Genomic DNA, 14192 nt, shown 5'->3' on the forward strand with positions numbered 1-14192 from the left:
CCAGCTCTGTTTCCTTTTAAATAGCCACATTTGCTTTTCCATAGCTAAAGTTTTCCAGATCTCATTGAACAAGGGTTTCTTATTGAGATACTGCAAATCTACCTAGCTGCACCAATGATTTCCAAAGCTGCTGAGGCTAGATGGACAGTAAGAGCTCTCTGTGCTCAACCATTAAATTTGGAGTGCTTACATTAGGTAAAGGTGCAAGCACCAAGTCATTACTGACCCATGGGGGGGGGGGTGGAATCACATCACAACCTTTTCTTGGCAGACTTTTGTTACGGGGTGGTTTGCCATTGCCTTCCCCAGTCATCTACACTTTACCCCCAGGAAACTGGGTACTCATTTTACTGACCTCGGAAGGATGGAAGGCTGAGTCAACCGTGAGCCGGCTACCTGAACCCGGCTTCCACCAGGATCGAACCCAGGTCGTGTGAGCAGAGCTTGGGCTGCAGTACTGCCGCTTACCACTCTGCGCCACGGGCTCTTGCTTACATTAAGAATGTTATTTATTTTAATGCATTTTTATGCCACTCTTTGAGAAGCTAAGAGCAACATACATGGTTCTCCGTACTGTCACAACAACCCTGTACAGTAGACTGAGAACGCCTGCCCCAAGGTAAGTTTAATGGTGCACTGGGATTTGAACCTCAGTCTTCCTGCTCATAGTTGCTATCAACAGATGCTGAAATTTGTTCCTCGATCATTCTGCTAGCCGCTGCTTGTTCTTTAATGCAAAGTCATGAAATCCAGGGATGATGGGGAGGGGAAGATACTCTGACTCGGGGCTTTTTTTCTGGGGAAAGAGGTGGTGGAACTCAGTGGGTTGCCCTCGGAGAAAATGGTCACATGGCCGGTGGCCCCGCCCCCTGATCTCCAGACAGAGGGGAGTTTAGATTGCCCTCTGCACCACAGAGGGCAATCTAAACTCCCCTCTGTCTGGAGATCAGGGGGCGGGCCCATCGGCCATGTGACTATTTTCAAGAGGTGCCGGAACTCCGTTCCACTGCGTTCCAGCTGAAAAAAAGCCCTGCTGTGACTGAGGGCCAAGCTACACATGACGAATGACACTTGAACAGCAAGTGTATTTCTTCCTGTTCACTTGCCCTCCACTCAATCCACTTGCCGTTCAAGTGTCATTCGTCACTTGTAGCTTGGCCCTGATTCACACACGATGGTGAAAGTGTTTTTAAGGCTATTTGTTTGCATGTGCAAATGCAGATAAAATAAAAGCAAAACTTGATGCATGAAAGGGGTGCAAGGGAGAAGATTCAATATCAAGTTGTCTCACTGCTGATCTGATCCAAACATTAGCCGTGTGTGTGTGCGCGCGCAGTTTTTATCTAAGGGCCAAGCTACAAGTGACAAATGACACTTGAACGGCAAGTGGATTGAGGGCCAAGCTACAAGTGACGAATGACACTTGAACGGCAAGTGTATTTCTCCCTGTTCACTTGCACTCCACTCGATCCACTTGCCCTTCAAGTGTCATTCGTCACTTGTAGCTTGGCCCTGAGTGGAGGGCAAGTGAACAGGGAGAAATACACTTGCTGTTCAAGTGTCATTCGTCATGTGTAGCTTGGCCCTGAGCCATACGTGGGAACCAAGGGAGGATTTAATTTTCAGAACTTAAAATCACAAGTGGATCCTAAAACATTTTTATCTACATATATATTGATATAAAATAAAGATATTTTTATACTGGAGGCTTCCTCGAGCTGCTGTGCTAATGTAGGCAAGCATGCTTCTAGTCGCTGATTTTAATGCCCAGCAGGCACCCTTTATCAAATTACCTCTACCAGGGCTTGATTTCAGCACAATGTTTAAACATACACTGCAACAATGAATGAGAGTGCCTTTACAGGGTTCCTTCAATACTGGCTCATCACAAATTCCCTGACACACCAGAGATCAGATTGTCTGCCAACTCGTAAGCCAACTTCCAAGGTTTGCAAAAGATGATGGGGGGGGGGACCTATACAGAAGTTGCTTCTGTGTAGGCAACTAGGTGACTCTCATGTGCAGGTGGCTGCATGGGCTGAATGCACACCCCTGTGTACTTCTTCATGTGCCTGTGTAGTGGGAAAGCTGCCTCCAGTTATGGCTACCTGCCACATGTACACTCAGAGGCTGTGGGTACATTAGAGAACAAGGGGCAACCTACACACTCAGTTTACAAGCTTCCTTATAAGGAGCCAGTGTGGTACAGGGAAGAGCTTGGATGCGAGACATCCAAGGTTCAAATCTCCGCTCGTCTGCAAAGCTTTCTGTCAGATAAAAGTCTGGTTCGCACAGGCAGGAGAATGAGGTGGTAACAGTGCAGTCAGTTTGGTGTAGTGGTTAAGAGTGTGGGACTCTAATCTGGAGAGCCGGGTTTGATTCCCCACTCCTCCCCTTGAAGCCAGCTGGGTGACCTTGGGCTAGTCACAGCTCTCTCAGAGCTCTCTCAGCCCCACCCACCTCACAAGGCGTTTGTTGTTGTGGGGATAATAATGACATACTTTGTAAACCGCTCTAAGTGGGTGTTAAGTCATCCTGAAGGGCGGTATATAAATCGATTATTATTATTATTATTATTATTATTATTATTATTATTATTATTATTATTCATTGGGTGGATTCCAGTTTTGAACACCTCTCCACATCCAATTATTTTTTGAACTTCATTTATACCTTTCTCTCCAGTGGAGCCCCAAAGTGGCATTACGTTGCTCTCTCCTCCATTTTGTCTTCACCAACAACGTGGGGTAGGTTAGGCTGAGAGTGGGTGGCTGGCCCCAGGAGATCCAGTGAGCTTGCGTGGTAGAGTTGGGGATTCTGACTTGGCCCTCCCAGACCCTAGTCCCCGCAAATAGAAAATCAGCACTGCAGGGAGATAAATTCTACCTCTACTCTTTGCTCGCTGTGCCAGCTTTCCGTTTGCGGGGAGTTTTTAATATAGGGCCGCATTCCAAAATGTGATCCACCGTGCCATCTGCAGTCCATTCTACCCCCTCATTCTCCTGCGTGTGGTGCCAGTAAACTTACAAGGTTGTCGTCTGAAGTATTACAAAATAAGGTATGCTTATTTTCCTTCAGAATCCACCTCTTTGAGGAAGCCGTAGGCCTTAATTCCTTGTTTTGAACAGAACCAATGCTTACATTTGCTAAGTGGTTGCTGTGAATGCTTTTATGTTGTGGGCTTGGCCTAATGCGGTCCAGAAATGTTAATGTTCTTTAACGATTGTAGATGTTTCTTCTATGGGGGATAATTGTTAGGAGATAATTCCCCAATGGCTCTTCTAAAATACTCATCAGCGCTTGAGAATGCTGATCTTAGGGAACAGAGAGCTGTTGAGTTTTCCTGAGTTGGTTAAGAATGGTTAATCAATGGGTCTGTTTAACTATCCCTCCAAATTCCAGTTCTGGGAAGGGAACCCCCTTTTTGCTGAAAGGATGGGGCGGGTATATGAAAAGAAAGAGCAGTTTCAGTTTTGTGGAGATAACTAGGAGTCAGATGGGGGGGTACAAGATCTCTCTCTGGGGCTATGGTTTGGGGCACGGGGTTACCTCTTTACCTGTGTTGTGCCCGTATACTTGTAAACAAAACAAACGTTACAAAAAAGTTCTCTCTCCTCCAAAGGAAACCAACCCAGGAAATGTTCTCCTTAGAATTTATTGTGCTTTACATGCATTTTCTCACATTCATCCTCTTCTAACCCCGGCCTCTCCCCTCCCTCTATTTCCTCCCCATGAAACACAGATTGTAAATTATTCCAAACGTTACTTGCTTTTATAATTCTATTAAGTGTTAAGTAAAGCCGACCCAACCACACAGAAGATCTGCACTCCCTCTACTAGTGGCTAAAGTTGGGCCTCATAAGCGTATAAGCCACGTCACATCAAGCCGGGGAATTCCAGCATTGCAAAAAACGGTTTTGATTTTGTGTTTCCTCAACATCACTCAGCCCAAAGTCCAAACACCCAGGGTGAAGGGATTTACTTTTTGAAACAGGATTTGGGCACAAGAATCCTCCAAGTAAACAAAGATTGAGATGGAGGGAAAGTCTCAGAAGCTGGGGGAAGGGGGCATTCCTCTCTCTCTGACAAGCACAGCAAATTCTTCCTTAATTCTTTGTTTGTCTCTTTAAAACACAGTTGGTGGAAACGTGGAGAACCCCAGCCTGTTTTCTTTACTTTGTAGGGTTGCCAACTCCAGGTTGGGAAATGAATGGAGGTTTGGGAGACAGAGCCTAGGGACAGTGGGATTTGGGGAAGGGAGGGACTCAGTGGGGTATAATCAGCCATTTTCTCCAGGGGTACTGATCTCTGTTGTCTGGAGATCAGTTGTGATACTGAGAGATCTCTAGACCCCACCTGGAGTTTGGCAACTTCAATCTTATCCATGCATGCACCCAATGCGCCCATCTTAAAAATGTGGTGAGGGGAGCTTGAACATGCAGCCCAGAGAATGTGTGTTCAAACACGTTCATCTTCCTCGCAACACCTATCTAGTCCACTCTTACTGATGAGAACTCTCCACTCCCTTATCTTAAACTCAAGATCCAGAGGAGTTAGCCGTGTTAGTCTGTAGTTGCAAAATAGTAAAGAGTCCAGTAGCGCCTTGAAGACTAACCCACTGTATTGTAGCATAAGCTTTCGAGGACCACAGCTATCCTCGTCAGATGCTTGCATCTGACAAAGAGAGCTGTGGTTCTCGAAAGCTTATGCTACAATAAAGTGGGTTAGTCTTAAAGGTGTTACTGGATTCTTTACTGTTCTTAAGGACACCATTAGGAAGGTCAGGAGGGATTAGGACATTGTCCACTGTGCCTCACTTCACGTGATTATTCCTCAGAAGGATCTATATTTCTAGCCAACTCCGGTTCTTGAATATCCAGTCTTACCCTGCTTTTTCTCCAACGTGCTCAGAACAACCTATGAGATCCTCCCTCCCCCATGCACCCTATTTCGTCCTCCCAACCACCTTGAGTGATAGGTTAGGCAGGCCCAGTGTCTGGTCCAACAACATCCAATGAGATTCATGGCTGAATGAGGATTTGGGTCGCCCAGATCTCCCCGGACACTCTAACTGCTCCACTATAATGGCACCTGGTTCTACATACAATTAAACTGCCCATTTTAATTAGTCATGCATGCCAAACACACCAATCTCTTGGCTTTATAAAGAAGAGAGGGGAAGGACAGTCGACCTCTACTTAATTTTATTCATCCTTTTAGGACCTCTAAAATCGTCCAAGGATCTCAGGGCACTATCCATCATTCTCCCCTCCTCCATTTTTATCCTCACAAAAACCCTGCGAGGTAGGTTGGTCTGGAAGAGAACAAATGGTACTAGGCCATCCAGCGAACTTCATGGCAAAGTGGGAATTCTTAACAGGAATCTTCCACATCCTAATCCAATACTAACTACCACACCACAGTGCCTCTTAATGTTGCTACAGTAACTGAGATGGGGAGGGGAGAATGCTGTTTTATTTATGCTGTTTCTTTTTGCAATTTAATCTTCACTGTCTATAACATTTGATTTATGTACCGTCCTTCAGAGCAACTTAATGCCACACTCAGAGCGGTTTAGAAAGTGTGTTATATGTTTATCTTCACGACAATCACCCTGTGAGGTGGGTGGCTCTGAGAGAGCTCTGAGAGAGCTGTGACTGACCCAAGGTCACCCAGTTAGCTACAAGTGGAGGAGTGGGGAATCAAACTCGGTTCTCCTGATTAGAGTCCCGCTGCTCGCTCGTAAACACTACACCAAACTGGCTCCCAAGAAGGGGGCCTTTAAATGTTGCTGAGAATCCCAGGCCCCCTACCCTAAGTCTTCAAAAGTGCTGCTCTGATACTAGAAAACAGATATTGGACCTAGGGTTTCCCACAACCAGGAGAAAATATGACCTGGACCTTAATAAGATGTTATTTCCAAAGTCATATTACTTATCTTGATGTCAGGAAAAGCTTCACCTGCCCATTTTCGCACATTAAGCCTGCACTGAAAGGACAAGACATTTTTTTTCTCTCCAGGTTGCTGGCTAACCTAGTTGGACCCCAGAGGTGTCTGCCCTTCTAACAGTGCGATCCTAAGCAGAGTTACACCTTTCAAAGTCCACTGACTTCAACAGATTCAGAAGTGGGTAACTCTGTTTAGGATTGAGCTGTAAAAGAAGGTCCCCTGAAGTCCAGCTCATGGGTGAAATTAATTGTGGAGCCAGGGGGCTCTCTCCTAGCAAGAGTTCAGACTCAGGAAATCTTTATCAGGACTTGCTGAGCCAATATTCTCTGTCCTTTCTTTGCTCTATCTTGTTGACAGGTAAACAACCTCAAAGTCTTGCATAGGTTTGGGGAAGCAAAGAGCATTTGTGCACAAACAGTGGGAGAGAGGGGCTGGAATGTTGTGTGAACATTTAGGCAAGCCACTGAAATCACACAGTGTGGGTGATGCAAGGCCTTTGTGGCACAGCCTCCCCCTGGTTCATAGCATCACTAGACGGAGCTAAGCTACAAGAGATGAATTACATGAGGACATGCACATGAAAGGCATCACAATGTTAGCGGGGAAGCTGAGTTTTAAAAGAGATCAGAAGGCTTTGTCAACTTCCCCTCTCTACAAAGCCAGCCAATTTCCTCAGAGGGTTTGTTAATTTCTTCTTTGCCTCAAGAAGGCTCTGTCAGTTTCACCTCCCCTTCTAGGAGGCAAAGAGGAAATTAACAAACCCTCTGAGGAGGGATCTTCGCTGGCTCTGTAGAGAGGATTGACAAAGCCTTCTGATCTCTTTTAAAACTCAGCTTCCCGGCTTAACATTGTGACTCCCTTCACACGCACGTCCTCGTGTAATTTGTCTCTTGTAGCTTAGTTCTCAGGATTGACCACAAAGGAGCTGGGAGTCTTGGTTGCACAGAGCTGTCCTGAAGCTGTGGGTGGAATTACCAGCACAGCCTAAAGGGGGTGACTGAGCTTGAATCCGTCTCAGATACTTCTTAGTAAGGCTCTCATGTGACACCCCCTCCCCATTGCCTTAATTGGAGCCCAAATGATGCTTTTCATGAATCTTCAACTCAAACAGTTCCGGCAGCCTGATAATGGCTTTCAAAGCAGAATTGCACCCTACCAAGCTTGTTGGTTTTAATGGACTCAGAAGGGTAGAACTCTACTTAGGATTACACTGTTCGTCCACTGCAAGTGACTGCTTGGTTCCAAATTTAAAAAGCAACACACCACCACCAACAGAGTATAAACAGGTGTGCGTGGATTTTGCGATTGTACTTCTCAACATGCAATTTTATTTGGGGCACAGAATGTATTGCTTTTTTAAACAAAAGATTCTTGCCCTTAAAGGAGAAGACAGGTATAATATAAAAAGAGACGTCAAAGGAAGCTAACATAAGCCCTGCTTCCCTCTTTGGCTTCAAAATTTGCTTAAAAGACATATATTTAAATACTGATTGAGCTGTCAATCTTGCCCCTTTCTGCCCATGCTTCCAGTGGGCTTCCTAAATGCACATTTCTCCATTCATCTTTTCCCCATATATTTTTTTTAAAAAAATGTAAACTAAAACAGTTGCAACAGTGCTTATTTACAGGGTGGGAGCAGGGGAAGAGAAGGAAAAAGAGTTTGGTTGTTGTGGATTTTCCGGGCTGTATCGCCGTGGTCTTGGCATTGTAGTTCCTGACGTTTCACCAGCAGCTGTGACTGGCATCTTCAGAGGTGGAGCACCAAAAGACAGAGATCTCTCCGTGTCAAACTGTGGAGAAGATGTTAGCAGGTCATTTATATCTACTCAGGAGGGTTGGGGTTGGGCTGAGTCAGCCTGTTAGAGTTTCCCAGGGTGTGAAATGCTAATGCTTCACTGTATCCTGAGGAGGTTCTTTTGCATATGGATTGGTGCTTGATATGCTAATCTTATCTGCAGGGCTATTGTAAGATGTAGAGTATTTTGAGATCTCTGTCTTTCGGTGCTACACTTCTGAAGATGGTGAAACGTCAGGAACTACAATGCCAAGACCACGGCGATACAGCCCGGAAAATCCACAACAACCATCGTTCTCTGGCCGTGAAAGCCTTCGACAATATAAAAAGAGTTTGTGTCAATACTAGCACTAGCCAATAGGCACCTGACACAGGAGCTTTGCATTTTAAGCAGTGCTATGTGGAAAATCTACATCGCCACACTTTCAAATATCTTGTTTTTTAACAAAACCAGTGTGTCTGTTTACAAAGCAGCCAACTTGTTTCCACCACTCTCACAGCAATATATTTGCATGCATTCTAAGACTACAAAGGAAACCCAGTCGCCTCTGATTAATGATTTTTTAAAAAAAAGATAAAGAGCTTTTCTTGAACCAATGGCTGTTGCTCCAAGATAGTGATTTTCAAAGTGTGTCCCAGGGAAGCTTGGAGTTCCTTAGACATTTACTGGGGGTACTTCAATGAGATCAGCGCTGTCTCTCTAGGATACAAGTTGTTTACGGTCTGGTCTCTACACGTAGCAGATGGAAGTGGAAAAATTGTGAGATGACAGAACTGGAGCCCGTTCAAGACAGAAGGTGGGGAGAAGTCACATGTTTAATGCTTCCCCGTGGAACAACTCCCTGCAAATAAAACAATGAGCGCATCAGGCTCTAGCCTGTCTTTGGCTGCCTTGCTACTTTTCTCCTTACAAAGAATTATTAACGGCGAGGAATATTGAAAAATGTGATCCCTCCTATATCTCAAGGGATATAGTCCATTCTACCATCTCAGCATTCTGTCACTTCAATTCTGCTGCACGTCTAGACCAGGCCTACCAGTACTGAATTTTCACTGCAGTGTGCAGAGAGAGTACTCCAGTTCCTATAATGAGCATGAGGTTCGAATCCAGCATCTTGCAGAAAATGTACATGCTCTGCCCCACAATTTTGTACTAGGAAGCTTTGTTCTACAGCAGAGATGGTTGGATTACTCAATAGGCAAGTCTATACAAAATGGATTCTCTAAAGACTGGAAGTTTGAACGTCGCTCATGGAAGAGATTGTAAGCTTTTGAGCAACACAGAACAGTAAATTAGTGGAATCTAAGAGCTAAAACACAGGAGATGAATTACATGAGGACGCTCAAGTGAAGAGAGATGCAATGTTAGCTGGGAAGCTGAGTTCTAAAAGACAGATGGGAAAGCTTTGTCAATACCCCCTCTATGCAGAGCCAGGGAAATCCCTGCTCAGAGGGTTTTTTTAAATTTCCTCTTGGCCTCCCAGCAGGCTCTGTCAGTTTCACCTCCCCTTCTGGGAGGCAAAGATGAAATAAACAAACTCTCTGAGGAGCATCTGTAGAGAGGGGAAATTGACAAAGCCTTCCAATCTGTCTTTTAAACTCGGTTTCCCAGCTAAAATTGCATCTCCCTTCACTTGAGCATCCTCGTGTAACTCGTCTCATGCGTTTTAGCTCTTAGATATGCAGAGAGTTAAGGCTAGTGACACATGACTCAAATATTTAGATTTTTAAACCCAGTTTCCAATCCAACACCACTCTTTATATACTTAAGATGCATAGACCAAAGCCAAGCATATTTTCACTGTAACATCTCTCCAAAGTAACATCTAAGAAATGAATGAAACCATGGCTGAACTATGCCACGCTTACCGGCATAGCGCTGAACAGTCGGAATGACAGCGTCTTCCTGGCGCTTTTTCTGACGTCATCGCACCATGAGAGCAGCATTGTGGCACGATGATGTCATAAAATGCGCCAGGAAGACGCTGTCATTCCGACTGTTCAGTGCTATGCCGGTAAGTGTGGATTCAGCCCATATATGGCATACAATGATAGAAAAATATAGTATAACTGATATGTTTCTGAATAAGAATTGCAATAACAGGCAAAACTATAAATGAGGGAGAAATAATACATGCCCCTCCAAATTTGGGTGGAATTAATTCCTGGATTAATGCGGGTAGGACCTCAGCCATACAGCTTAATTCCCCTTGCATTTACCAGAATTAATTCCAATTTTGCTCAATGGAGCTTACTTCGAAAGAATGCTTGGAAAACACTTGCTACATTGCAGGTCTGGGGTCTGATCAATAAACGTGTCCTACCTTATGCTGGAGGAAGTTCCTCCCGTCTAAGGAGTCTTCGTCCCACTTAAGCGGCTCTTGCGTTGGAGAAACAGCCACAATTGGGAGGAAATCTCCTTAAGGTTGGAAGGAGGCACCAAACTTTGCCCATCGGAGCAGGCGGCTACATGCCAGCATCTACACAGGAGGGTCTTCTGGGAACCCAACAGACTGAACATCTGTCCATTCGTATAATGATCGGTTTCATTCGAAACCTGCACCCTCCCCATCACAGCCTTTCGGATAAGTTCCCAGCCCACCAAACTGTTTAATAGCCTGCTGATCGGTGCTTGATTATATTATTCTGGGCACAATGATAGCCTGAGGGCTTAAAAGAGAAATAACTGTCTTCCACTTGACCTCTCCTCAACCACCTTTGCCTAGTCAACCTGGAAGAGGTCCTTAGTCACCACAGGAGATGAGGGAGACAGGTCATTTCCAAGGCTGTGCTACACAATGGAAACAAGACATCCGTTTCCTTGTTTCGTGAACCCTTCAACATATATATGTGTGTGTATTATGTGTCGTCAAGTCACCTCTGACCTATGACGACCCTATGAAAGAAAGATCTCCAAAATGTCCTATCATTAACAGACTTGCCCAGATCCTGCAAACTGGAGGACGTGGCTTCTTTGATGGAGTCCAGCCATCTCGTTTTAGGTCTTCCTCTTTTCCTACTGCCTTCCGCTTTTCCTAGCATTATAGACTTTTCCAGATAATTTTGTCTTCTCATGATGTGCCCAAAGTACGACAGCCTGAGTTTGGTCATTTTAGCTTCTAGGGAGAATTCAGGCTTGATTTGATCTGTGTTGTGTTATGTGCCCTCAAGTCGCCTCCAACCCATGGCCACCCTATGAATGAAAGCCCTCCAAAACGTCCTGTCATTAACAGACTTGCTCAGATCCTGCAAACTGGAGGACGTGGCTTCTTTGACTGCATCCAGCCATCTCATTTTAGGTCTTCCTCTTTTCCGACTGCCTTCCACTTTTCCTAGCATTGTTGACTTTTCCAGATTTTGTCTTCTCATGATGTGACCAAAGTACGAAAGCCTCCGTTTTGTCATTTTATACGGCATCTATTGAATTCGGATATTTATACCCTACATATTTCCCCAAAGTGGGCTCAAAGCAGCTTATAATATTGTTATCCCTTCCTCACAACCGTTCTATGAGAGAGGCCAGGCTGAGAAAGAGTGACTGGCCCAAGCTCTCCCACCAAGCTTCTATGCTGGAGTAGGCGTTCAAAGCTAAGTCTTCCAGATCACAGTCTGATGCTCTAACCACTACACAGCACTGTCTGTATCAGAACCCTTGGCTTATTCAGCTGGATTTCCTCCCCCTTTAGATGAGATCCAAATCTCATCGGCACAACTCGGAACCTAATCAAGTACAGGGATCATGACCACTGCCGTTTTTCTCATGTCAGTCTTGATGGCTGATCTGTGTAGATGTGGCATATGGGTGAGCGGTTGGTGATCTCCCCGCTGCATCTGTCACTAGCAAATCCCAAAACGCTCTCTGCAAATACACCAGCGCCTTCTCTCTACTTTTGGCTTAATGCCCTCCCATCCAACCGCCCCAGCTCTCTAGGTCTGGGAGATGCACCAAAACAAAGCAGTTCACGCGCAGCCATTGTACTCGGGAAGTATCCTGAAGTCAGGGGCCCATCTCAGGAGCCCCAACCGTCCTAGCTCAGTCTACAACCAGGGAAGCACGTAACCCAGACTTCCAACAATCACCCTTGCTGCCTTTGGCACAACAGGTCACCACATCTCAAAAAAAGATATTATAGCACTGGAAAAAGTGCTGAGAAGAGCAAATAGAATGATTAAAGGGATGCAACACTTCCCCTATGAAGAAAGGTTAAAGCACTTGGGGCTCTTCAGCTTGGAGAAATGACGACCGAGGGGTGACATGATAGAGGTTTACAAGATTGTGCATGGGATAGAGAAGGAAGAGAAAGAAGTATTTTTCTCCCTTTCTCACAATACAAGAACTCGTGGGCAATCAGTGAAATTGCTGAGCAGTCGGGTTAGAACGGATAAAAGGAAGTACTTCTTCACCCAAGGGGTGATTAACACATGGAATTCACTGCCACAGGAGGTGGTGGCAGCTTCAAGCATGGCTTCAAGAGGGGATTGGAGAAACATACGGAGCAGAGGTCCATCAGTGGCTATTAGCCACAAGGTATAGAAGGGACTCTCTGTCTAGGGTAGTGATGCTCTGTATTCTTGGTGTTTGGGGGGCAATCAGTGGGAGGGCTTCTAGTGTCCCTTCCCCACTGGCAGACCTCCTGAGGACACCTGGTTTTTGGCCACTGTGTGACACAGAGCGTTGGACTGGACGAGCCATCGGCCTGATCCAACATGGCTTCTCTTATGTTCTTAGGTCAACATGCATGAGGGAAAACCCACCAAAAGCTATTTTATCAGCTGCAGTCAAGAATGGCATACTGACCCCTGATAAGGACCCCTCCTCACAGGGCCGTATTATTCATAAGGTTGACTTGGCTGAAGCCTAGGGGCTCCGCAGGGACTAGGGGCCTGTCAATTTTTTTTGCTGAGACCCTGTTACCTGCGCCCTAGGGCTCCAATGGTTAAAGGCACTTTACACTCTGCACTGTAGCAATACTTGTATATACTCTCATAAATATATATATATGAATAGAATTCTTCAGGAGACCCTCAAAATGGCTATAGGGCTATGTACTGAGGTCCAGTACCTAGCATACCAGGGCCAGGCTGTCAGCTCTAGCGGGGCGAAAGATTGAAGCGCCGGAGGGGGCCTGAAATATCTGAAAGCCTAGGGGCTCAGCCATGGGTTAATAAGGCCCTGCCTCCTCGGTCCGGGGATAAATGGCCTCTGAGATCAGGAGGAAGAGATTTATGGAGGTAATCTTTCCTGCATGTGTTTTCCGAAGCCTATGGCGATGTAGGGTTCCCAGTCTCCAGGCAGTGGCTGGAGATGTCCCAGAATTACAACTGATTTCCAGGTGACAAAGATCAGTTCCCCTGGAGAAAATGGCTGCTTTGGAGGGTGCCCGCTACGGCATTATTCTCCACTGAGGCCCCTTGTCTCCCCAAACTCCACCCTCTCCACGTTCCACCCTCCAAATCTCCAGGAATTTCCCAGCCTGGACCTGGGAACCCTAATTAGAGGGCGGGTGGTATGTGGCATCTATGCCTCCCCCAGCAGTTTCATCAGAGGTTGCTTTTAATACTCTGCGTCAGCCTCTTTGCCAACCACCGATAAGGGTGAGGGATCTCCAAGATGCAGTTGGCACCACTGGCGCTGAAGAACAGAGACATTTCGGCAGGTGCCCCTTCCCTCAGCCTTTCCAAAGCTACCAGCCGCACGCCCTGAACGTCTCCTCTCAGGAGCCCTGCCCTCTATTGAATCGGGCACCTGATCTACGTGACCTTGGGCAAGGCCGGCCTAGGCCTTTTCACACTGCCAGCGGGCCTCCTCAGAGCAGTCAAGATCACAGGTCCTGATCCGGTGTCATTGCGATGGAGGATACGGGGTGGGGGAGAAGAGGGCAGAGACTGCAGTCAGGGGTGGTAGGTGGGTAGGAGGGAGTAAATAACCTTTCAAAGGCAGAGCTGCGGGTATAAAACAGTCCAGGTTTTTAACCCCTTCCCCTCCCTGTGGCTACTGTGATGACGATAGGCGGCCTTATTCAGATGAGCCGATCCGTTCAATGGGGTTGTTTATCCAAGATGAGGCCAATAGTCTCCGCTCCCTTTGAGTCATGGGGACACGGAACAAAGAGGGAAGGGGGAATGGGAGCCACAGACAAAAGCCCGGCAAAGAAAGCGCCTCCATCTCAGTGCTCCCAAATCCGAACTGCATTTTGGAAAACACATCAAGGCCACCACCCTTAACCCTTTCCCCCCCTCTGATGCCGAGCCCTGGAATAACACAGGGGTGGGGGTGGGGAATCACGCCCCTCCCTCTTCTTGGCCCCCACCCCAGCCACGATGACAGTGGAGGGGGGCAGCTCCAGTTCATCCTCACTTGACCCAATTATTGCCCAGATCGACACTCGGCCGTGGGCACGAATGCCAAAAACCAGAAAGGGCTTTCGCCTGCCCCCCTCTGCGGCT

At 46.4% G+C, this 14192-nt stretch overlaps 1 protein-coding gene across 1 annotated transcript in view; it reads right to left on the bottom strand.

Annotated features, from left to right (window-relative positions):
• DTX3 (deltex E3 ubiquitin ligase 3) overlaps window positions 1–14192 on the bottom strand; it is a 37119-nt gene that overhangs the window by 22360 nt on the left and 567 nt on the right. The window lies entirely within an intron of this gene.

The sequence above is a fragment of the Eublepharis macularius genome, chromosome 19, assembly GCF_028583425.1.
Source record: "Eublepharis macularius isolate TG4126 chromosome 19, MPM_Emac_v1.0, whole genome shotgun sequence".
Taxonomy (NCBI): domain Eukaryota; kingdom Metazoa; phylum Chordata; class Lepidosauria; order Squamata; family Eublepharidae; genus Eublepharis; species Eublepharis macularius.